Source organism: Palaemon carinicauda, chromosome 27 (assembly GCF_036898095.1).
Source record: "Palaemon carinicauda isolate YSFRI2023 chromosome 27, ASM3689809v2, whole genome shotgun sequence".
In the NCBI taxonomy this organism is placed as follows: domain Eukaryota; kingdom Metazoa; phylum Arthropoda; class Malacostraca; order Decapoda; family Palaemonidae; genus Palaemon; species Palaemon carinicauda.
In genome coordinates this window covers 42707580-42734143 of record NC_090751.1, presented here as the reverse complement: position 1 = coordinate 42734143, position 26564 = coordinate 42707580, and the positions used below count along the sequence as shown (strand labels likewise).

Sequence of the window (26564 nt, the reverse complement as noted above, 5' to 3'; positions counted from 1 at the left end):
GAAGTCATCATTATCTATGGCATCCATCATCGATTATCTATTATGGAAAGTTGATACTTGAATTTCGTTACTTATCAACCTTCCAAAAACAGCAGCTACTTTATTCTACTGATGCTATCTGTTACAAATCAACTAATAATGAATCAGGTTAGCCAAATTTGCTAGAACATTAACGTTTAGCAAATAACATTTAGGCACTGACACAATATCTTACAGGTAGTATCAGGAATCTACAATTAACCTGTCTCCACAACCCCTAAAACAGAAATGGGTCATGATTTTCCTATTTCCTTAGAGTCGGACGGGCCGAGGCAGGGGGTTGGGTGAAAGGGAATCTCTCCCCACTCGACCCCTTCCTGGAAAGTGTCTACTTGGTCCCTCTTACGAAAAAGTAGTAATAGAAAAAGAATGATATATATATATATATATATATATATATATATATATATATATATATATATATATATATATATATATATATATATATATATATATAATATAATATAATATAATATAATATAATATAATATAATATAATATAATATAATATAATATAATATAATATAATATATATATATATATATATATATATATATATATATATATATATATATATATATATATATATATATATATATATATATATATTACATTTGTGTTTTCTATTTGTAGTGGATAGTTGAGTTGTCAAATAATTATACAGAATTGAAATATGGCAACCAGATTTGTAACATTTGTATGCTTTTGCTAATAAAGACAGCCTTTTACTGTCTTTGATTCGCCAAGGTTGGAGAATGCTCCACCCTTTTCGTAGTTGTAAGAAACTAGAGGCATCTGACGAAAGATTTCTCCCGATTGTCTGCGCTCTTTTGATTGTAACTGTACATAAGCTACCTTCCATTGCAATTTATTACCTACTCTGTAACCTAACTGAGGTGTTAACTTGAGAAAAAAAAACTTTATGAAAATTTTAACTTATCTTTAAACTTATGGCAGTTAGACATTACAGCCTCCATCGCTGTTATAAGGGGGAATCGCGTTGTCCAACCAAAATTCTTTTGTAGTTTACTGGCTAAGACATTTTTATTCAAAATGTGCTGGTAATCAAACGCATCTGAAAGAAAACAAAAATACTTTTACTCCAAACGTTCATCATCTTCAAGGCATAACCTGACTCTTGATATTTAATTTGATATATGAGTAACTTTTTTTTTTTTTTTTTTTTTTAATTATCATTTGGAATGACTAACATATTCAGCTTCATCTTAAGACGATCAAGTTAACTGACAAATTTGAGCCTTAGATTTAACCATGCTGTGATGTTCTTAACAAAAAACATTTGAAGGATGAACTGCTAATAAAGAGTTCGTAAAAAAAAAAAAGAAAAAAAAAAATAAGTTCAACTTTTATAAGCAGTCATATAGCGTGATGCTTTCCTGTCAACCTATTCTTTAAACAATGGATTTATGAGTAGTATTCCTGCAAGATTTACCAGTATCATCATTGCATTGGTAATATTGTATTTTGATCTCACAGTTATATAGGTGAATAGATAATTAGACAGTTATATTATTCTGGAATGAAATATGGAGGACAATACAGTCTTTTAAGAAACTTTAGCTATATGGAACCATTTAGGAACCTCGCATTTTAGTACTTAAATTATGGTCGCAAGTTTTGATTTTTTGAAGGATGGTAGTAAGCCAATTATAAAGAAATTGGTCTTCTCGGCTATTATCAGGCCTTGCCTAGTCCTTACTATTGGTGTGTTGTCAACTAATCATTTTATGGCACAGCCCAAAATGTGAGTTGGTAGACAAGTAGTATAAATCTTTTAACGTATAATTGGACAATTTTTTTTCCATTGATGCCTTCTAACGGGTACACAAAGTACACTATCAATATTATTTATTAATAGTGACCATATGGTAGGTTGCTAGGGTCAGGAAGGTCATTCAGTCCCGAAATTTAACAAGGGAAAATACTTTTACATTTACTAAGAAGTAAAAGTTGACAGATGTTGGACAGAAGATTGCAAGAAAGCAGTTGGAACGAAGGCAAGGTAGAATGATAAAAAGAGGACGCAGGTCGAGGCCTTAGGGAAACTATGAAAACCATTAATTCATACGTAATTAGTGCACTACATGGGGTGTACTGACGGCAGTGTCCCTCAAAAGACAGAGACTTGATAATAGAGCAAACATTACAACAAACAACTCAAGAGCGGTGCAGAAATCCATCACAAAAGGCATTAATTCAATTTCACTATCACTGTATGTGGTACTACTTTTTGTTTTTTCATAGGTATCAGGCGTGAAGTAGGTAAAAATTGTACTTTTTTTTCTTTTTACATAAAAAAATATAGCATATAAAGGGCAAAAGCAGACGGCTGTAATTTTACACCATTAAAGATTTTGATATACAAAATACAGCTTCTTAGAGCTACACAGCTTTTAAAAAGTATGTAATTTGAATTCCAGCGTTAATAATGGACACCTCTCCAAATACCAAGCATCAATAGTCTGTTGGCTAATTAGTGTGATGATTGAATAACTAAAAAATATTCCCCTTTAGAGTTATCTTGAAAGCATAGAGAGTATAAAAAAAATGAATAGAACAGAAACTCACAAAATTTATCTTTCATAACGAGTTATGAGGCAAATACCTCAAACTGTATAGGCCTACATACTCATGTTTCCCTGCCTACAAACACCCGACTGTTTAACTACTATTATATAGTAGCAACTGCTTGAAAAATGCTGAATTCATATATTAATGAACGCATTTTTACAACAAGAGAACTATAACAATACTGTATGCCAAAATATTTTATATCCCGCAGTTAATCCGTTGGTGCAGATGAAGTCACCAACAATTTAATTTCTGTTATCAAGCCTATATTTCTAGGGCTCTACAAATTGATTGAAGAAAATATCAAAATGTAAAGAGAAAATAGAATAGCAATCTCAATATTCTTTGTCAAAATTCGAAGATAGAGTTTCAGTATTAATAGGCTGTAAGTAACTTAACAAAAATCACCCAATAAATGTAATAACGCTTGCAAATATCATTCATATTGGCGTTAGAAACTAATAGACAACTCTATCTCAAACTCAATCTAAGGCAATGAGATGATTAGGCATAAATGGCACAAGTTTGGTGGGGACAATGATTTTATGTTACCATGACACCCGTCACCTACTTCAAACTGAGAACAGATTATTACTTTTAGCATAAATATTTAGACGTTTTGCCAAAGACTTTTAAAAACTTTAGACACTACAATAGTTATGGAATCATGTTGTAAGGATATGTCAAATCTGTAGTGGGGGGGGGGGGGGGGGGGAAGAATGTGAGATCATAATGACAGGGCGTGTTCTTCACGTTTTCTTTACACGTCTCGCTTAGGCAAATTCTAGTATAGTTACCTATAATTATTCCATATATTCGTTTTCTTAATAAGAGGGAACCCTTTGCGTTCTCTTTCTACTGAAACACGGGTAGACTATGACAGAGTTACCTTTTATATATACGCTAAATCTTCATGATATCGCGGTGGACGGGATTAGAGATCTCATACAGACAATATACGCCAATTATTTTACTCTATTCCCTAAGCTTTGAACATATCTAGATATTGTTTATTCTTATTTTAATTACAATTTAAGTATTCCTAACATACACGCATTTCATTTTTCTCTCTACAACAACCGTTTGTTAGTCTAGGAAATAATCTCTCCCTCTCCTGCACACGGACCTTCTATGAATATCTTTTTAATTGTTTAATTTTCTTATTTACACCAGAAAGTTAGGGTTATTCTTGTGCAGGACAGAGGAGTCCCCGTATCATGGCAGCCATCCTACAGAAGTCGGAGAACCATTCCGGAACTAGTGACTTTAGTCGATCACATACTTGAGTATTAATGGGTGGGCCAGAAAGTATTAACTTAAAGACAATAATTATATGGACACGGACTGGAAAGCGTAAACTTCAAAACAACCCCATTCTCTGGACACAAGCTAGAAAGTGTTAACTTCAACACACCAGCATTTTTTTTGGACACAGGCCTGAGGGATTTTTACATAGCCATTACCCCTTTTAGATTAGGTATCAATTTTTTTATGTGATTCTGGCTTACACAATTAGGGCTGTGCACATAAAAAATTTAGCACTCGACACATTTGGTACTTTTCTTACTTTAAGTATATGGTATTTTAGTCGTGGGTAATTGACCACGTGTCTGACCTTTTGGTATACCATAACTAAGTTTTAAAACATTTACAATAGCCCTCTGGTCTAAATTCATTGAGTATTAAGGTTAAATCTTATTTTAATCTATTTTGTTTGGAATGACCGTCAATGTGTATGTTGTAAAAATTTGATACCGTTTTTTCATTTATTGATTTTGTGTTGTGTTTAAAATTAATCTTTTAACTTACATTGCTTTGATATTGTTAAAATGCCCAGCTCATTATTGTTGTAATTTTACAGAATAAAGATAGGTAGACTTAGGCCAACTCGTATTTTTCATTGATTCATATGTATTGTTGATAATATGGGATAGTTCCCTAGAAATATATTTAAATGTGTTGGTTATACTAGACGTGATTACAACGAGGGAAGTTGAATTAAATAAGTACTAAAGATGATAGTTGCAGGTACATTCCTTTTCGTAACTTCTTTTCGTAACTGCTTTGAAGGTAAAGATCCTCATTTCTGAATTAAAGCCATCAGGCAGAATTTAGAGTAATTGAATTGTTACAATACTGCTCTTTTTAAGCTTGACTCTGCCATAGGGTTGGCAGCCCGTGCAAAGCTAAAAAGTGAGTGTAAGAACCTCATTGTGACACCATCTAAGCAAAATAGGACAAATTTGGAAGTAATTTTTATTCTTCTGATACAAACCTGTAGCTATTTATAGGGGGATATTAATTTCGACGAAGCTGAAAAACGAGCCCTAAGACTTTTAGCGAGGTTTAACCATCCACCTGGTGGGAGGAGGTTAGTTTGCTACCCTGCTTACTCACAAACTTGGGCTGAATAACCACTTTGCTTGGATGTAGAACTTCTTGAGGATAGCAATTCCCTCAGAAACCCCAACTGGGGCAGTGGTAGGATGGTGTATAACTACTTGCAGCCACGTTGGATCAATGAGAGTCATATTGAGGCTGTGAGTCAATCTGACCTCGCTGAGAACCATATTTAATAGGCAAAATGGGAAAAAGGTGTAGACCTAGAGAATGTCCCAAGGATGTCGAGAAACATCCCCTAACACTGCCTCCTGTAATGCTACTAGGGCACAGGATACTGTGAATTTCTGGTTGAGGGACAGCACTAAAGGTCTACTGTTGGTGAACACAAAAAAACTATTAAGCGTTCATGGCCGAGGATACAAAAACTCCTTGGATCCAGATTAGTGAGTCCACCTGCCAAGATTGTTGAACAGGATGTTCTTGGCCAGGATAAAGCAGGTTTATAGGGAGATTACGTAACTCTTTATCCAAAGCTGCCATGCATATGCTTGGCAGACTTATTACCACTGCACAAGGAGGGAGATGCATCATGATGTGCTTTGTGCAAGCATACCTGAATTCTTGTTTTTTATTACCAAGGGAAAAATGACTGATCTATAATGCACGAGCATAAATGTGCAATCGTGAGAGGGAGAAATATTACAAATCTAAAGTAATTGGTATTTGCCCCCCCCCCCAAAAAAAAAAAAAAATAAAAAAAAATAAATTCTGACTCCCTGAGTCAAATCATCATAAAAATAAAATTGGAACCATTTACAGCCATACCAAAGAGTTCTAGGCATAGGTTTATGGAGAGAGAGAGAGAGAGAGAGAGAGAGAGAGAGAGAGAGAGAGAGAGAGAGAGAGAGAGAGAGAGAGAGAGAGAGAGAGAGAGAGAGAGATGGATTGTAAGTCCCAATGACCCTTGTACTTACCCTGAAGAGAACCTTGGGCTCTGGGAGGAATTTGTTTCCATAAACAAAGAGGATACTTCCCTAACACGTGAACGACAGATAGCGTACTCATAAAAGCATGTTTAGCTTTTGCACGCACTCAGGTCTCTCAATAAGAAAACATACCCCTCCTGGTTTCAGGGAGATGTCAACGCCTAAACGGTGGAATAAAGCACTTATTCTTGACTCCTAACCCCCTCATATACGTTCAGGATTTAGAAAGTCCATTCACCAGCTCAAAAGCGTTCCGGTGCAAGTGAGGGCTCAGGTGAGCAAAGTGATATCACCTTTTCTTGAATCCTAACCACCTCATACACGTTCAGGATTTAGAGAGTCCATTCACCAGCTCAAAGGTGTTCCGGTGTAAATGAGGGCTCAGGTGAGCAAAGTGATATAATTGATCTTACTCTGTTGAATGCCAGACAAAGCTCTGCAATTTCCTTCAGTGAACTCTAAGCGTGCCCAGAGAACATTTGCTTTAAGCAATTCTTTCAGGGCAACAGGAGCGTGAGCCCTAAAGGAGCATGAACATAATTCATGCTCTAACAACCACCCCTAGGTGGGGTAGCTCATGGGTAGTGGGCAAGTGCGAGTCTTGGGGCGTTGGAAACACAGCTGTAGGTGAGTTAGGATGGCTCGTGTATTCTACCCCACTAGGTAGAGCTAAGTTGTGCGAGGGCAAGGACAAGCCATGGGAAGTTGAACTGTGAGAGATAGCGTATGACGCTGTACTCTTAACCAAGCTAGGTGTGTGCTGATTTGCTATTGCACTTAGATAGCCCACACAGATGACTTGAGCACTGAATACTTGTTGTGTTTGAGTGCATTGAGAGCTTGCTTGTCTCCAAGCAACTCTCAGGTGAAAGGGTTGTAAGCAAAGGCGGCAAGTTGCACTGGCACTTCTGAGATACCTGGGGAAATTGCTCCCAGGCGAGGATTACCTCTCGCTCTTGCGAGGGCATCAGCTGAATGTCCCTGGAGGGTCGATGAGCTCAAAAAGCTGAGGACAGGTAAGCCTGTCTGCAAGCAAACTCGTCCCAAGGGGGAAATATGCTAGTGGATCACTCACCTGATTGCCATCTCAGGAGGGACAAACGAGCCTGTCCAAGCGCAAACTTACCCCGAGGGTTGTGTGTGCTGGGGAGATGCTCACCTGAGAGCTACCCTATGGAGAAAAGGCTTGTAAACTCACAAGGGAAACGCTTGCTTGAGCATTACTCCTGGGAGGACAGGCAAGCCTGTCCTCATACTAAAACGATTTGATCTCCAGACCAAATTGCGAAGTCACTTTTTTTCAATAATCGAGGCTGAAAATGTTGAATTAATAGCACTTGTTAGGACATGTGTTGCTCACGTGTGTCAATCAGAAAACCCCAAAGGGTAGACAAAAAGACACAGATGAAAACAAGCAATCTTGTAGAGGAGTCTGATCCTAAGACTTCATGGAAGTCTAAATTCAAGGAGGCAAGTTGGAATTTTTTCCAGTATCCAGCCAGCAGGGACAGATATCAGTCTCCAACGGCTGGTGAAATCAAAGCGGAGTCGTAGTGAGTGAGCATTTGTGGGGCGGGGGTGGGGGTGGCTGATCCAGTGTTTATCCACTATCAACTGGTACCAACCTACATGGATGTTGACAACTCGTTAAAAGTTTTAAAACCAGTTTGTTCCATCACTAAATACAAACCAACGCTATTTGTAGGGATATTACTTTCGGCGAAGCTGAAAGACGAGCCTTTAGATTTTTAGTGACTGCTAACCACCCACCAGCTAGTTGTACGGGGGAGGGGGGGTTGTAGCTACCCCGCTCACTCACACACCTTGGCTGTGAACCCACTTTGCTTTTGGCTCAGGTGGAGAACAGACGTTGCCGCTCTTCCCTTCATAAATTATTGACTTCCCATTACTACCTAATTCTTTTGTTTTCTTTTTCTTTTCAGTGTGTAGGTGCTCTCTTCTTGGTCGTCCTCATACGGACCTGCTCTAGACCTGGGAGGTGCTCCTGCAGGACTTTCATGTCGTCCGTTGATACAGACCCGCATCACATCTGTTGTGTCCTGCCTGCCGGGGTCGGCGTTGTGACCAGAACAACACCTACCATGGATGCTGAGAATGGTAAGGGATTCTTCACCTTCGGGGTCTTCCTCAAAGTTGAAGAAAACCAAGGTTTCCTCTTTCACCCAACAACCTCCCACTGAAGCTCCTGTTCGGTTGGTTTTCCCCGGGGATTGATTGATCGATTGATTGATTTGAGGTTTTCAGGCATCCTGAATCCAGGGAACCATCAACCAGAAGCGTAGACTACTTAACTCCAGGTCAACCTCGCTTCTCGAAGGACGCTGCTGCTTCCCCTAGCGAAGCTGTCCCGCCCTCACCCCGAGTTAGACCTGTACTTTTTCCTTAGTTTTTCAGGCATGGTCGTCCCTAGGTTTAACCAGCCCCCTTCAAAGATGGCACTTTTTGAGTGCCTTTAACTCGCAGCAGAAGGGAAACAAACACAGACTTCCTCGGAGTTAGATCCATTGTTGCTGTTGAGTATGGGCTTACGAGATCCTGAGGTGTTGTCCACTGTGTGTGCCAACGACTCCCGCCCTGCCTCTTCAACCGCCGCTGTCGCCGTTGCCGTAGACTGTGCTTCCCCCCTTGGTGAGCCAACTCTTTCATCAGGGTGGAGCAAAGTTTGAGGCAGGTCTTTCCTGCGAGCGGGCATCTCACTCATCCTAGAGTATAATCCCCCCACCCCCTAGAGACCCCAAAGTCTTCTAGACATCTTCCTGTTTCTGCTGAGCAGTCATCCCCTTTGGAAGATCTTTGCTTACCTCTACGAGCTAGCAGAGTGCACGGTTCTCCCTGATGCTTCATACGTTCTCCTTGATGCTTCATACATTCTCCTTCGCCTACGGCTAAGAGAAGTTTCTTTAGTCTCCTTCTTCGCCCATCGGACAATCACCCTTGTCAGCATCATCACTCGGTAGGACTTCGCCGCGCCCACTCTGTCACCCGTCCCCTTGACTGCAGACCTCTCTTAGAGATCATCACTCTTCATCTTGGGAAAAAATCTCATCAGACTCGCCGACAACCTTCTGGTTCGCAAATCCCGACTGCTTTATCCAACTCTCCCCAGACTCGACATTTGCCAGCTTTCAGACGTTTGCCTATCCACGAGCACTCTCCGACCTCTTGCCACCGGACAGCTTTTCAGGATTTGCCAGCTACTATAGAATCTCCAGATTCTTTGACTGCTCGTCGAGCTTCTGCAGTTCTTAGTTTGATAACTGTTTTCAGTCCTCCAGCTTCTCGTCACTCTCCTGTGGCTCTCATCAGCCACCGGCTATCCATCGTTCTCTGGCTTCTTGCCAATCGCCATGGGTTCGCCGTTCACAAGTTTCCCGTCGATCGCTAGCTGCTCGTTATTCTCTGTCAGCTCATCATTCACCAATGGCTCACTGATCTCCAACTACTAAGTATTCGGTAGTTTCCTGTCATCCTCAAGATGCTCAATGTTTGCCAGCTTCACAGCATTCGCTAGCTGCTTGAAGATCACCAGCAGCTCGCCATTTGCCAGGTCTTGGCCTACATGAAGACCATCAATGGGTTACCTGACCTGGCGGTGGCACCTCAAGAGGTCAAAAACACAGTCCAGGACAATGTCTACGGAACCCAGAAGCCAACCGGGACCAGTGCAGCCTTGCCCTTGTCTAAGGGTCTGACAAGTGCCCATCGGAAGGCGTTCTCTCAGATTGCCAGCTCCTCCAATTCCCTCTGGACAGAGGGAGTACTACAAGGTCTTCAATGAGCCCCTTCCGGCACTGTCTCTTGATCACTCGTTATAGGCTCTGACCCGGAGGATTTCCCTTGAGAAGCTCTCAGGTCTCCAGGAGATCTTGAGCCAGTAGGTGGCGGTGAAGTATGCTATGCAGGCTACTTCGTAGCAGGAACTCTGCTTGGGATCAGTGGGACACCTCATGAGGATCAAGGACTTGTCAAAGGAGAATTCAAGAAAGGTGATGGAGACCTTTCTATTGTCAGGACCTCGAACTATCGAGTTCCTTTCCCACCAAGTTGTGAATTTGTGGGCCAACACAATCCTGCGGCAAAGGGATTCGATAATAGAAATGTTCCATCGTCAAGGTCCCACAGAACGAGATCATAAGACTGAGAACTTAACTCTGGATGGTTTCTCCCTATTCAGACCGGAAGACATCGAGCGGGCTGCAGAGAGATGGAGGAATTCCAACCAGGACTCCCATCTTCATAGGGCATTGACATCTAATTCCTATAAACCACCTCCTCCGCAGAAGTAACAACAACAGCCGAAACTGCCAACAAACAAGACAGCAGCTCCAACGGTTATGAAGGTGTCCAAGAAGCTCTTTCCAGCCAAAAGGGCGTAAGGGTTCCAAGTCCTCGAGTGGAGGGAAGAGTTGTAGAGGGAACGGTCGAGGCTGCAACCGCTAGGACGGGCAATCCTCCCACTTGTCCACCAGTGGTGGGATGCTTGCATCGCCGCTGGCAGAGGTGGCTGCAACTTGGGGCCAAATCCTGGACAGTCTCCTGGATTCATTTGGGGTATTGCATCCTGTTCACACAATCTCTCCCTCCACTGAACAAGGATCCACTTCCATCGAGCTATTATGCGAAGGGATCCGCAAAGGAGCTGGCCCTCTAGGTCAAAGTCCAGACCATGTTGGAGAAGAACACTCTCCAAAAGGTCCTTGGCGACTCCCCAGGCTTCTATAGTGGACTTTTTCTTGTGAAAAAATGTGTCTGGAGGCTGGAGACCAACCTCTCATCTCTGAATAAGTTTGTCAAACAAACTCATTCAGCATGGGGACAGCAGACACGGTCAGACAAGTGGCAATACCACAGGACTTCATATGTACACTGGACCTACAGAAAGCATGCTTCCAGATTCTAATCCATCCATTTTCAAGGAAGTATCTAAGGATCATCCTAGACAATAGGAAATACCAGTTCAATGTGCTGTGTTTCGGTCTTTCCACAGCACCTCATTTTTTCTTGAGAGTTTTTAGCCCTAATGTCATCCTGGGCTCACAGAATCGGCATTCGTCCCCTACAATATTTGGATGATTAGCTGATTTTAGCAGACTCGATAGCGACCCTTTAACACCGAGACAAACTTCTGAGGTTTTTCCAAGATCTGGGGATCATGGTAAACCTCGAGTAGTCATCACTGCTTCCCTCTCAACAACTGGTATAGTTAGGTATGATCATATACACCGATCAACTGAAAGTCTTCCCATCAGATGACAGGGTAGTCAGACTAAGGAAGGTAGCAAGACCATTCCTCAGACAAGAACTCCCGGCCCAGAGGTGTTTGTTTCTTTTTGGGCACCTAGCATCTTTAATTCATCTAGTTCCCAACGGCTGCCTCGTGATCCAATCTCTCCAAAGGCAGCTAAGCTCAACTGGAATCTGTCCAAATATTCTCAGGACATTCTAGTTCCTATGAGACTGGAAAAACAGAAGGATCTCAGATGGTGGGTGGCAGAGGAGAATTTGTGCAGGGGTGTCAACCTTCTTGTTCTCCCCCTGGCCATGATGCTCTTTTCAGATACATCAAAAGAAGGGCGAGGGGCCCACATGCTGCACCACACAGCCTCAGGCCTATGGTCAGAGTCCAAAGTGTACTGTGATGGGCGACGAGCTGAGAGAGGTTGTGACTAAGGAGGCAGGATGAAAGCAATTGAGTAACTTTATTACAGAACATCCGTTTATATATACATAAACTCCAGGCAAAAAGGACATAAAAACATTACAGGTAATTTCATGATCAACAGACAACCGGTGCTGCTAACAGTTAACAGTGAGAAAAACAGACATGTTATTTCAGGTCCCTATCAGTGCGAGGGGAGAGCGAAGATACAAAGGATACTATATACAAAAAAAAAAGAAATGTCGTTACTATTTACTATCGTGTAACACTCGGTTGGTACATGGCTCCCCCACTAAAAAAGACATACTATACATGTTAAATAGAGTGCCCTGATCTAGAAAGGTGAACTGTCGGCGGGTCATCTGACAGGAGATAAGAGGTTTTAGACGATCAATAGAGACCCAGTCTTCTTTGCCACGAATGTTTAGTAGGAATTCTTTCGGACTGCGTCGGATCACAAGGAAAGGGCCTGTGTAAGGGGCATTAGCGGTGCCTTGCTAGTGTCGTTGCGTAGGAAGACGTGCGTTGCAGAGTGAAAGTCTGTCGGTATGTGATGCTTCGCTGGGGGCTTGTAAGTCTGGCGGCATGGAGTGAATTTTCCCACGACGTGACGTATGCGCTGGAGATCGTCGGAGGAGGTTGCAGAAGGACAAAATTTGGCAGGGACGACCAATAGGTTGCCATACACCATTTCAGCTGCCGAGACGTCGAGGGCATTTTTAGGAGTGGTCCTTAGTCCCAGAAGAACCCAGGGAAGCTGAGTAAACCAGTTGGAATCCTTGCAGCGGAACATCAAAGCTGCTTTGAGGGTGCAATGAAAGCGTTCAACCCTTCCATTGGCAGCGAGGTTGTAGGCAGTTGTCTGATGTAGAGTGATGCCCAGGAGATTCGCTAATAATGTCCACAATTGAGAAGTGAAAGTGGTACCCATGTCAGAAGTAATATGCTCAGGGATACTTAATATTGTAATCCATCCTGAGAGTAAGGCAGATGTATATAAGGCGGACGTTGCAGTTTCCATGGGAATGGCTTCAGGCCAACGAGTGGAGCGGTCAATGATGGTTAACAGGTAACAATGTCCTTGTGATGTGGGTAAGGGGCCTACAACGTCGACGTGAATGTGTGCGAAACGATGCTGAGGTTGAGGAAAGGTGCCCACTCCTGAATCCGTGTCGATGTACTTTGGAGGTTTGGCAAGAAGTACAGGTGTGGACCCAATCCTTAGCATCCTTAAAAATGCCATGCCAAATGAACTTCATCTTCAGCAGCTGTGCAGTAGAATGGCACAAGGGATGTGAAAGGCCGTGAATGAAATCAAACACCTGCCGGCGCATAGGAGCATGAATCCAAGGTCACGGTCTACCAGTACTGACGTCACAGAGGAGGGTGGTGTTGGAGTCGTCGAGGGAGATGTCTTCAGTCAAGGCGTTGTAATCCAATCCCAGTTGAACGCAGCCAACGTGTTTCTTGACAGGGCATTGGCAACGGGATTCATTTTCCCAGGGACGTGTTGAAGGGTGCAATTGTATTCAGCCACGGCGGAGATGTCGGATTGACGGGCAGACCAGGCATCAGACTGTCGAGTGAAGGCATGCACCAGAGGCATGTGGTATGTGCGAATGACGAAAGGCATACCTTCTAAGAAATGGCGAAAGTGACGGACAGCAAAGTGCACCGCCAGCAATTTGCAATCGAAGGTAGAATAACCCGATTTTGCCTTGGACAGTTTTCGGCTCAAGAGGGCCAATGGGCGGGGCGAGCCGTTGACCACCTGTTAAGTACTGCACCATAGTGACGTCAGAGGCATCGGTGGAGAGGAGGAAAAGGGCATGTGGGATGGGAAAAGTGAGAGCTGCAGCGGTTGATGGGGCCTTTTTCGCATTGGAGAAGGCCGCTTCTTGAAGGGGACCCCACTTCAGGTCTTTTGGCTTGCCCTTGAGGGAGGCTTAGAGGTGAGCAAGAGTGGCGGCAATGGCTGGCAGAAAACGGTGATCATAGTTGATCATACCCAAAAATTCCTGCAGAGCTTTGACGGTCGAGGGCGTGGGGAAGTTCTGGACGGTTGCTACCTTTTCAGGGAGGGGATGGACTCCTTCAGGAGTGATACGGTGCCCTAAGAACGACACTTCGTTGGCACCAAAGGTATACTTGTCGTACCGGACTAGAAGGCCGTTTTGTTGCAGGCGTTCGATCCCGATGCGCATGTGACGGAGGTGTTCCTCTTTTGAGGAAGAGAACACAAGTATGTCGTCCACATAACATACACAGAAGGGGAGGTCCCCTAAGATGCCATCCATGAGACGTTGAAAAGTGGCCCCAGCATTACGAAGGCCAAAACAGGAGTAATTGAAGGTTTATGTACCAAACGGAGTGGTGATGGCAGTCTTGGGGTGTCTTCTGGGTTCATAGGCACCTGATAATACCCCTTCAGGGGGTAGAACGTGGAGAAAACCTTCGCTTTGTGCAAGTAGGAAGTCACGTCGGTGATGTTTGGGAGAGGGTAGTGATCCAGTTCTGTTTGCATATTCATGCGCCTGTAATCCCCGCACGGACGGAGGGAGCCGTCTTTCTTCAGAACGATGTGTAAGGGTGACGACCATGGGCTGGAGGCCTTTTGGCAAAGGTCCATTTCCTACATTCCGGTGCCAGATGTCTGAATTTTGCGAAGACTGTGGGTCCCGTCATCTTGATATGGTGGTAAATACTGTACTTGGCTGGAGCCGTGGGCGTTTGGCAAAGTTCTGGACAGAAAATTTCCGGGTATGATGTAAGGTGAGCATAAGCATCCGTGGGTGCGCTGAAGTGGAGAGCGAGGTTGGAAGGGGCGGGTTGAAGAGTTGTCAACAAGTATGAGTCTGCGTTACCCAATCGTCGGTGGGCGACATCGACCAGAAGGTGGAAATGAAAGAGGAAATCCGCACCGAGGTTTGGTAATGTGACGTCAGCAACGAGAAACTTCAAATTAAATTTATCGTTTCCAAACGATAATGTGAGGTTCTCGTAACCGTAGTTGGGTATCGCAGATCCGTTGGCAGCTACTAGGTGGATGTAGGCAGACTCCGTCGTGTCCTGAAGAGTTCCCTTGGCAAAAGAGAATGACAAGCACCCGTGTCTACCAAAAATCGCACGCCCGTTCCTGCATTATGTAAAAAGAAAAGATTAGAAACACGGGAGGCTACCACCACGTGCAATGGCCTACTTACACATTTTTTGGCCACTGACAATCCTGGCACATTTCTTTGCGGCTGCCCCGAATCTGTAGTGGTAGTAGCCTAAACTGTGGCCAATGGGCAGCAGTAAGTGGCTGTAGAAGTCGTTGGTTGGGGTGCGAGCGAATGGTGGGTGATGGGTGGCTTTGTCGCAGCTCTGGCACATCACGGGGTAGGCGTGTATGTCCTACGGCATTCACGTCAGCTTTGGTTGACATTGAGTAGGCGTCCTGTTTGTCAAGAGTGGAGGCATTGATGGAGGTTATGAGGTTCGTGAAGTGGCTGTCCATAAGGGCGTCGGCTTTGGTCATCAAGTCCTTTATGGGTAAACAATCGACATCGGGTATGGCAGCGCGTACAGGTTAGGGTAAATGGCATATCCAAAGGGCACGAAGTAGGTTCACCTCATGAGGAGAGCCGTCAGCGGCAGGTTGCAGGCAAGCGATACTGGTCATTTCCCTGAGGGTGAGTGAAGCCCTTTGGTCCCCCAACGGTTGTCGAGAGCTAAAAAAGCTTTGCTATATGGGCAGCTGGCAACGGCGAGTACTGCTGCAGAAGGCCTATTTTGAGTGCGTCATACGCTATTGGGGTGTCTCCTTGTTCACAAAGCCAGTCGGATATTTCCGGGAAGGTGTCCTTGGGTATCGCTGCGAGAACATAATCTGCTTTAGTGGTTGAGCGAGTCATGCAGTTGATACGGAACTGGACTTCTGTGCGCTGAAACCAAGCAAACGCCTCTCCGCTGGCGAACGACGAAAGTTTCAATGGGGTGGCGCCAACTTCCATAGAGTCCTCCATAGTACCAATGATGGGGGGGGGGGGGGAGTGGAAGGCGGGAGGAACATTCGACTTCCGGGGTCACCAATGTGACAGGCTGAGAGAGGCTGTGACTAAGAAGACAGGATGAAAGCAACTGAGTAAAACAGAACATCTGTTTATATATACATAAACTCCAGGCAAAAAGGACATAAAAACATAACAGGCAATTTCATGTTCAACCGACAACCGGTGCTGTTAACAGTTAACGTTGAGAAAAACAGACATGTTATTTCAGGTCCCTATCAGTGCGAGGGGAGAGCGAAGATACAAAGCATAATATACACAAAAAAAAAAAGAAATGTCGTTACTATGTACGATCGTGTATCACACGGTTGGTACAGTACCAGCACACGAATCTCGTCGAGATGAAGGCAGCCTTCTTGGCCCTTCACCAGTTCCAACAGACCTGTCACTCGGTAGTGTTGATGATCAACAACACCACGATAGTGGCTTACATCAACAAACAAGCCGGTACCTTTTCACTGCCCCTGTCCCATCTGGCAGTAGAGATACTGAGATGAGCAAAGACATCTCAGTGACCCTGTCAGCACGCTTCATTCCGGGCAAAAGGAATGTGCCTGGGAGACAACCTGAGCAGAGCGACTCAGATATTTATCTCCGGGTGGTCTTTGAATCATCTAGTAGCCAACAAACCCCTGACTTTGTGGGGGTTCCCTAACTGTGGACCAGTTTACGATGTCCCCAGATTTCTGGCTCCTCCTTTCCTGCTCCCCAATCATCCCCAGTCTCTCTGGCAAGATGCATTCCAACAAAGTTGGGACAACATCGACGTTTACACGTTTCCCCCATTCTGTCTGATGAGAGAATACTCAACAACAGAACAATTGTCAATCTCGCAATGACTCTCATAGCTCTGCTATGGCATCACGCAGAATGGTTCCCGGACCTTCTGCAGCTCCTAACAGAGCTCCCAAGAGAACTCCCTCCATAACACGATCTACCCAAACAGCCACATGCGAACATCTTCCACAAAGCCGTAGCTTCACTACGACTTCACATCTGAAGACTATCCAGCACCTCCTCACTCAGAGAGAATTTTTGCAACAAGTTACTAAAACAGATGCTCGACACCTGCGACGATCATCAGCATCAGTCTACCAAGCTAAGTAGAATGACTTTTGTGATGGTGTCATGAAAGGAGTATCTCTTGCCTTGATGCCACTATTCCAGCAATAGCAGAGTTCCTTGTGCACCTACGGGAGGAAATGCTTCTCTTGGTTTTGGTCGTAAAAGTAAAAGGTTACCACTCAGCCTCGAGTCTCCCCTTTAAGCTGAAAGGAGTAAATATTTCCTCTTCGCTGGAACTTTCTCTTCTCATATGAAGTTATGAGCTTACCTGTCCCCAGTCAGAAGTGAGACCTCTTTGGAACGTGGATCTGGTCCTTCAATCACTAAAGGGTCCGCCCTATAAACCAATACACCAGGCGTTCAAACGAAACTATTCTGTTGCGCAGGTACTACATGCGGGCATGTGGAAGCATCAAACGACCTTCACCAGCCACTACCTGCAAGGTGTAACCCACAGGAACATGGAAAGCTTTTCCATTGGTCCTGTGATGGCTGCACATCAACTGGTTTAACACCTCAAGCTCCTTGATGGACAAGCAGCAGTGGGTTGAAGGCAAAAGTTACCCAGGATTAGTATGGATGAATGCATAAGAATGATAGTTTTTTTTTTTCTTCACCTTCCCTTCTATTGGGGAATCAGCAACCAGGGTCCTCTGCAAAGCTGATCTCAACTACCTGCAGGTAAACCATTGTTCCCTTGTGTAACCTTGTATTGTTTCACTACTTGTTGCGTACCTATACCCTAATGAAGGGGTTATTGGTAATGTCTTGGTAACCCCTGAAGATTCCAATGACTCAGAAGAAATCTTACCTAGACAGTCATATTGTTAGTATCACAAGCACACTGCTTGTGTAGGCCGTGGACCATGCATAGCACGGCTTTAGCGAGGTGTAGGGTTTCCACCAATTATGTCCATAACATATACCGGGGAAAAGACTGGGTCAAAGCCAAAAAGCCAGTTGGCAGGGACTTCCACCCTCCTAAATGGTAAGTCATTCCCTATAAATAGCATTAGTTTGTATTTAGTGATAGAACAAAAGACAAATTTGGAAGTAATTTGTATTTTTCCTAATGATACAAACCTGTATCAATTTATACAGATTGGCGAGCTAGTGCCAGCAAGTTCCCCTTGAAGTCTTACCCCTAAGCAAAGTGGACTCTCAACCCAGGTGTATGAGTCAGCGGGGTAGCTACTACCACTCACAGCTCCCCTAACTAGCGGGTGGGTTGTTAACCCTTGCTAAAAATCTAATGGCTCGTCTTTCAGCTTCCCTAAGAGTAATATCCTCTATAAATAGCTACAGGTTTGTATCGATAGGAAAAATAGAAATTACCTCCAAATTTGTCATGTTCCAGCTTCACTGAAGTCATACTCCTTTTTTTTTTTAAAAAAAATTGGGTTTTTATTTGTGTCAGAACCCTACTCAACTAACCTATCAGGGGTCCTCATCTAATTGCAATGACCATCCCTCTTCCATTACCTAACTTATTATGCCTCTCCAGATACAAAAACTTGAATAAAACATTGACCAAAGTTACACTCTTACATAATTATTTATCGTAAGACTAAGAGGTCAAAGGCTCGGAGTCCACTTCCCACATTTGGCTTGGGGTCTAATTTGGCAACCACGAGCAAAGTTGTAACTCTTTTTGTCTCTTGTGCTGTTGAATGAATTGGCATAACTATTGGTCTCCTGGTGTATCATGATGAAAAAAAATACTGATATAAAACTTAGTTAATGATAATTTTACCTTGTAAATATTCACATAAAACTATATTTATGGCTTAAAATGTTGCTTTTTATATCGCCCTAGTAAATATATATCTCTACATACTACCATTTCCTCTTAATGTTTTGGGTATGTGCACCTTTATCAGGATTGACACAAATTTTTTGAGTGATTAACAGTAGGTGCACATGCCTATCAACGTTAAGATTTTTATAGGCTCTCCGTGATTAGCTGTGAATTACACGCCATGCATTGGTAATGGGCATAAAAGTTTTAGCATTCACTGGTTCATCTACAAGTGATAACAAAAAGGAAATTTGTGGTATCTGAAACTTCCACCTTTTGAAATAAAGAGAAAATATGCCTATGACAGGAGAAATTTTTTTTTATGCATAACCAAGAAAAATCATGCTCTAAAATGTAGCCAGAGAGCGTTTTACTGCTATATTAGTAGGTATGACAAAATAAAACGAATATAAAAATGACACCTGACCAACCTTTAAGTAATAATTAATTAGAGAGAAAAAAACTTATCCATACTACCATTTCTGATGCTAAAACCTAATGAGAAATGTTGTTTACATTTAAATAAAAGGAGAAATATTCGGTATGTATCACAGTATGGGGGAGGGAGTTGAAGCCATCAATGATCTCAACTGATGCATTTGATATATATAGATTGAGGGATATTTGCAGAATCCCTTTGGCCCACAACTAAATGCATGTATCAACCTTCTACTTCAACCATACCATCTCTTCATTTCTTCCACCTTGATATTCAGCCCCTATAAACCTTCAGTTCACAATGCTTTCAGATTTGAAAATCTCCCTGTTCATGGTGCCGGGACGTAAGGGCCAAATTTCATAAATCCAAATGGTTTGTTTCTCCTGAATTTCATGAATGCTAAGTAATGACTTTTAAATAATTATCTAATGCACAGTATTCTCAAAGGATGAAAATCCCTTTCCCTCCTTAACCAGATACCTTAAATTGTTAATCTTATATAATAAAACTTGCATATGCAAATGACACTTCAAAACTATTGTCTGCTCTCTCTTCTTATCCACTGTTATCCCTACAATTAAGGTGTCAGTTGCCTGACGCGCCTTCTCCAATTCCTTTAAGCAAAGGCATCCTCTTCCACCAAACCTCTTCTCTTCATATAATCATTCACCTTACCCCGCCATCTAATTCCCTGTCCCCCTTCTCGATCTTCCCCTTCTAACAGGTTCTTCCTAAGCCCTCCTCACTCCCTCACCACGACCCATCCTCAACATGTGCCCACACCATCTCAGTCTTGACACTTATCCCTTCCAGTTCCCCTAGGCTGTTTTTATCCTATTCTTAACTTCAGCCTCACATTCTCCCTCTTGAATTATAGTAGATACCAAGTACCTAAAATTTTCCACCTGTTCTATACCAAGCCTCTACTTTCATGTAAGGATATCCTGTGCCTACCATTGTTGCTAATCACCATAGCCTCAGTCTTACTCACATTTCCGAAGTCTCATGGCACTCTAGAACCCTTTTTAAGTCTCCCTCATTTGCAGCATGAATCTTCAAGTTATCTCCATATAGTAACTAGGCTCTTTCATGCTTTACAAATACAAAATAATTATTAAGAATCCCAAAGGGAGATTTGGTTTTGGTGTTAGGTGGGATAAAAGAAACTAGAGTAATAAACTCTGCACTAGCAGCAGATATAAATGAATCGCATAAAAACTAATTTGAAAATACATAGGAAATAAATACGTTTCCTGGGAAACCATGGCCATGGTCTCCCGAATGGGGAAAATATAGAAAAAAAAGAAAGGAACTTTAACTAGCATAACCACACTCACATTAACTATCCTAGGATTCCAGGTCTTTCTCTTTATTTACCAATGGGTTTCAACAACCTGGAATAGTTTGTCTGATCCCAAAACTGTTTCACATACAAAGCTATAATTAAAACATTGGTATATGTAACAAATTTAAAGTGTTCCTTACCTAAGTCTAGGAGGTCGACGAATGAAGTCTTTCTATAGCTAGGAGGACTATTAATTGGATTCTGCTTTCTAATGTTTGCTGACGATATAATGTAGTTGCTTCCTGCACGAAGTTGTAGAGCTGTTTGTGCCCCGTATTCTGTTGAATTAATATATATGTATAACTATACCAGTAAAAAGTAAAAAGTGAAAAAAATACTTGGTATAAAAATTGATGTTAAAAGATACTTTTACATGGTGAATGACCATATACCCAGTAGAGAGGGTTTTAGTTAAAACATGACTTTTTTTACACCTCAACGGAGAACATAGCTTGATACAGATCATAGTCTCTTGATATTCTGGGTATAGCCTATGCACCTGTGTCTACAAAGAGTTCCAAGCGATAAACAAAGGTGCATATATCCACCACTGTCAAAATCTTTATTGGCGCTCACTTTTGAATTACCCGCACCAGCTTGGTATTAATATTCCTTAATTAATCCCCAAATGGAATCATCAAAAATATTTTGGATTCCTGCTCTATATCACCATATATCTACATACCAGACAAAGGTCTTCCTCCATTATATTCTTACCTCCAAAACTTTGGTTTATTCCTTCTAATGCCAATGACTGGCTCACAAATGGCACGCAGTTTTGGCAATAATTTTCAGTAAATTCCGAGCAATGACACCTACATTTAATCAACGTTTGTGTTATCTAGTTAATGTTATGAATGATACTGTCAACACTAAAGAGAATTCCAAGGAAATGATTCAATATGAAGTTTTTACCTTACCTCTATGTGAACCATTCCATGAAAGATCTTTTAATGGTCACATTCATTGTATGGCTATAATCTCACTGACTAACTTGAAGTTTAAATACTCATGACTTTCATCCGGTCAGGCATAACCTAGCTCAAGGGATGAATCAATGTTGTTGGGACAACTTGCATGAATCAGAATTTTGGTCAAAGCTCAGACGTTAAATCCCACTCTTTTAGGGGAAAAAAATTGGAATAATACCAACATAGTGGAACTGAAGACAATATTGTAAAAAAAATATTAAACACGCTGAAACTTATTCACAAAAATCAGTTCAATTCCTTTGGTTCCAATTGCTAAGAACGTTTCTAGTCTTGCCGACATAATTACAAGAATAATAGATACTAATATCGATAAGTGTAAGTTTCCTATATCAGAGAAAGTGGCCATAGTTACACTGGTTCTGGAAACTGCTCTAGAATATCAAGAACTAAATTCATACAGTCCTATTTTGAATCCATCCTTTATTTCAAAAGTGTTAGAATATGTAATTAATTAGATATTTAGCATTACCAAACAACCAGTCAGCATACAGAATATCCTACTCTATGGTGACAACTATTTGTTCTGTTATAAATGTTATACTGGAAATGATGGATGAGAACATATGTGGTACCTTTATCTTACTGATGCGTTTGATACAGCTGTGCATGAACTCCTACTGAATGATTTACTGTTCATTGGTATTGGAAATCAAGCCTTTGAGTATCTAAAAAACTACACAATTGACAGAAACTACTGTGTATAGGCAGTTAACTCTTTCATCATATAAACCATTTAGCGGAAGGGTGCTCTCCGGGAGTATACTTGGCCCAATCTTATTCTCGTATGTCTATCAAAAGTACTACAGAGGCATAAAGTGAAGTTTCGACTATTTTCGAATGATACACAATTTTATTTCTCCATAAATGACATTGATGATACCGCTGAATCTTTAAACCAAATTATATCCCGATGTTAGCGAATAGATGACAATTAATAAAACTAACACTAATATAAAATAAAACGAGTTTATGGTAATTAGAAGAAAAACATCTTATGAAACTTAGATCACATCCAAATGAATATTGAAAACAACTGATCTCGATATCTACAGTAGTAAAGTTCGTGACTTATGGGTACCTCTTGACTGTAACTTGTTTTTCAATGCTCAAACAGACAATGAAATTAAAACCATTGGATATTATCTTAAAAAAAAAAAAACATTGCTTCTAGAAATAAGTATCTGGATGAATATGTGGTAAAGAAACTTTTGAAAAACTGTGTTATTACCAGGATTGACTATTGCAACTCCATCTACTACAATCTACCCAAAGTGAAACTTGGAAAATTACAAAACATAATAATGAGTAAACCTAATGAAAGGTGTTCAACCCTGAGAAGGAATTACGCCCATACTAATTGAATCACACTGACTAACTAATAAAGCTATACTAGAGTTTAAGATTAAATTATCAGAACCAGACATCCAAAATATCTGAAGAATTGCAAAGCCCCACTCACCCAACGAATCGCTTAGACAAGAGAATACTTGCAGATGTTTTCAAATTATTTGAACCAAGATTTATGTTTATCATAGGTTTTAAAGCTATCAAATATGGAGCCCCAAGACAATACAACATGCTCCCGCTGGATATCTTAATGACTTTAGATATCATGATTTTCGATTAAAAACTGATGACTCCTATTTTCTAAAATAAGTTATTCGATAATGTGAATAAACACGCAATATACAGTATGATAAGCAAAATACCTAAGAGTGTATAAGATAAACTGATTTTATAGGGTTACCTTTGTGATAAGACCAGGAAATCAGCCATTAAAATAACGTTAAGTAGGTAGGTAATGACTACGTCAGAGAATAAAAATCTTCCACATGCAACCGTGAATACCGATAAAGAATATATCACCATCACCTCTCAAATATCAATATTAAACCTTGGAAATTGGATTGCTATTCACATTTTTATCGATTGATACTTGAAGACACAGAAAACCCTGGTCACGACCATATCTTATGGTAAATTCTTATTTAGCATGATATTAACGTATCATGCCATTACTCTTCTTACTATTTACTGTATATATTCAAGCAACTATTCAACTTGAAAATATCAATACTACTTTTTCACTCAACACCACCAAAGCCAGTACTAGCCTCAACAATCAAGAGCTACACAAAAGAATCTATTTTTTAAATGTTTTTTGAAGCAGAATCTAAAGCTCTAATATGGTCTTGCAGGTAGGGTAGGATAGGGTAGGGTAAGGTAAGGGTAAAGTAGCTGACGCAGGTAAGGCAAGGGTAAGTTAATTAAGGCAGGGTAAGGCAAGGGTAAGTTAATTAAGGCAGGGTAAGGCAAGGGTAAGTTAATTAAGGCAGGGTAAGGCAAGGTATGGGTAGGCTAGCGAAGGTAAGGTAAGGAAAGGATAGGTAAGGAAAGGATAGGTAAAGTAGAGGTAGGTAAAGTAGAGGTAGGTATAGTAACAGTATGTAAGGGCAGGGTAAGGCAAGGTATGGGTAGGTTAGGTAAGAAAAGGGTAAGTAAGAAAAGGGTTATCAAGTTGAAAGGTAAGGTAAGGTGAAGTCAGGTACGTAAGGTAAGGTGAAGTCAGGTACGTAAGGTAAGGTGAAGTAGGGCAAGTAAGGTAAAGTGAAGTAGGGTAAGTAAGGTAAAGTGAAGTAGGGTAAGGGAATGTTACGTAAAGTGAGGTTAGCTAAGTTATGGGTAGATGAGGTAAGGTTAGGTAAGGTGGTAGTAAGTAAGGTATGGGTAGACAAGGTAAAAGTTGATAAGGTATGGGTAGACAAGGCAAGAGTAGATGAGGGTAGGGTAGGTAAAGCAAAAATAGATAAGGGTAGGTAAAGCAAAAATAGATAAGGGTAGGTAAGATAGAGTGGGTAAGATACAGTAGATAAGATAAAAGTAGATTAAGTGAGGTTAGGTAAGGTGATAGTAAGTAAGGTATGGGTAGACAAGGTAAAAGTTGATAAGGTATGGGTAGAAAAGGTAAAAGTTGATAAGGTATGGGTAGAAAAGGTAAAAGTTGATAAGGTATGGGTAGACAAGGCAAGAGTAGATGAGGGTAGGGTAGGTAAAGCAAAAATAGATAAGGGTAGGTAAGATAGAGTGGGTAAGATACAGTAGATAAGATAAAAGTAGATTAAGTGAGGTTAGGTTAGTACAATGTTAACAGGAAAGTTTATTTCGTAAATTTTTTTTTTCCTTATTTGGTTTAAGTCTCTGCTCTATTGCCTTTTTGAATCATATATCTTTCTCACAGTGAGAAGAAAAATTCCCCCGTTTTTTATCTACCCTTATCTTACCTACTCTACCTTACCTACCCTCAACTATTCTTACCTAACCTATCATTCCCTTAGCTAGTCTTACCTTGTCTACCAATCTCTTGTCTACCATCATTTTACCTAACCTTACCTTGTTTACCCTTATGTTAACCAATGTCACATTTTGAGAAAAATTCCACGATACAGCCTACGATAATCTGTACTGCAGAGCATAATCTAACATGAAGGTGCTGGATCTCGAAAAAAAAGTATAGGCCTAGGCCATAAAATACACTTATATCAGACTAGTTTCACACCAAGAAAGAAGAAACCTTTAACTATAAAATCATCAGAATATCATGGAAGATATTATGCATTACCTTCACAGCAAAGAAGACAGAAGCAATGAAGAGCACAGTTAAATATTTAAATATGGCCGTTCCTTTTTGCCAAGGAGGAGAATCAAGTGACGGACAGGAGACATTACTGCTCCAAACTTCATTAACAGCTCGCACATTAGTAAAGGTTCCAATAATGTCCAGTAAAATTTAACGCCTATTCTCTTATATTGCCCAGGCTCAATCATCTTGACCATTGTATTTCGTTAATATATGTACTGAATTACTGGTATAAACTAGAACTAAAACTAGAGATAGGGAAGTTGACAGTATCAGAATAAATTATTGTTACTGGACGATATATAGAAACTCTTCAAAAGAAGAGAGAGATGGAGATTCTTGCATACATAGAAAACACAATAATCTAATGGTTTTAAGTAGACTCAAATTGAATTGAATCTCTACTAAATTCATGAAAATTTTAATAAATTTAATATAACTTGATACTTAACTACTAATATACTGTATATTTCATCCCATTTTCTATAAGTTGACTAGAATATGAAATAGCAAACACCCGTTACTGTGGTTTCAGTGTATCTATCTATCTATCTATATATATATATATATATATATATATATATATATATATATATATATATATATATATATATATATATATATATATATATATATAACTTTTTGGGTGGGATTTTCTTCGGAATAATATGGCCTTGCATTTCTCGGCCCAAAGTTCACTAGGATGCTAAAATAATTTATCAAAATTAGTGTGGACCTCTTGTCTGTTCCCTGTTAACGAGAGAGAGAGAGAGAGAGAGAGAGAGAGAGAGAGAGAGAGAGAGAGAGAGAGAGAGAGAGAGAGAGAGAGAGAGAATGGTTGGTAGTCTTGCAAAATTAAAAATACCCTAACAGATTGGGTATTTACCTTAACCATTATAGGATACGAGGGGTTATGTGGAGTCTGATGTGGACCTCGAAAGCAACATAAGCCTTCTCTTTTATACCATTCGTTGAAGTCGTAACTAAACCTTCAAAGATCCCCCATTACAACCTGCTCGCCTTCCTTCAACATCCAATATCCCCTGAGAGATTAAGAACATGCGTTGTAAGATTTTGGACCACCAAATACAAGTCTTTATCACTTAATGATCATAATATTGTAAAGTGAAACAAAATACCGAGGGCTACTAATGCGAAAAGTTTTTATGGTTATGAAGTAAACTTGAACTCTTTTAATATCCAACTCATGTTAGCATCCTATTCATTCGATTGTTCCACCATATCTTGAATAATTCATAAATCAACCAAATAATATGAGAAATAAAGATTAAAACTCGAATCAAATTTAGTTATATATTTGTGGGCGCGAGCCACGACCCCTGCTTGAAATTTTGGAAATTAAGATTATTTTGTTTTTGCCGAAGAGAACGTCTATCTTTCATGTTTCATTTAGTACTTTTAATGAAAATTATTCGTTTTATAGCTAAAAGTCCTTCATATATATATATATATATATATATATATATATATATATATATATATATATATATATATATACATATATATATACACACACACACATATATATATATATATATATATATATATATATATATATATATATATATATATATA

At 40.7% G+C, this 26564-nt stretch overlaps 1 long non-coding RNA gene across 1 annotated transcript in view; it reads right to left on the bottom strand.

The window, feature by feature from the left end:
- Positions 1-990: 990 nt before the first annotated feature.
- LOC137621173 (uncharacterized) overlaps positions 991-26564 on the bottom strand; it is a 41049-nt gene continuing 15475 nt past the window's right edge. Inside the window, exons 2-3 of the long non-coding RNA XR_011040155.1 lie at positions 20480-20617; positions 991-1114 (exon numbers count right to left, since the gene is read on the bottom strand). This is a non-coding gene — a long non-coding RNA (uncharacterized lncRNA). The remainder of the gene's footprint in view (positions 1115-20479; positions 20618-26564) is intronic.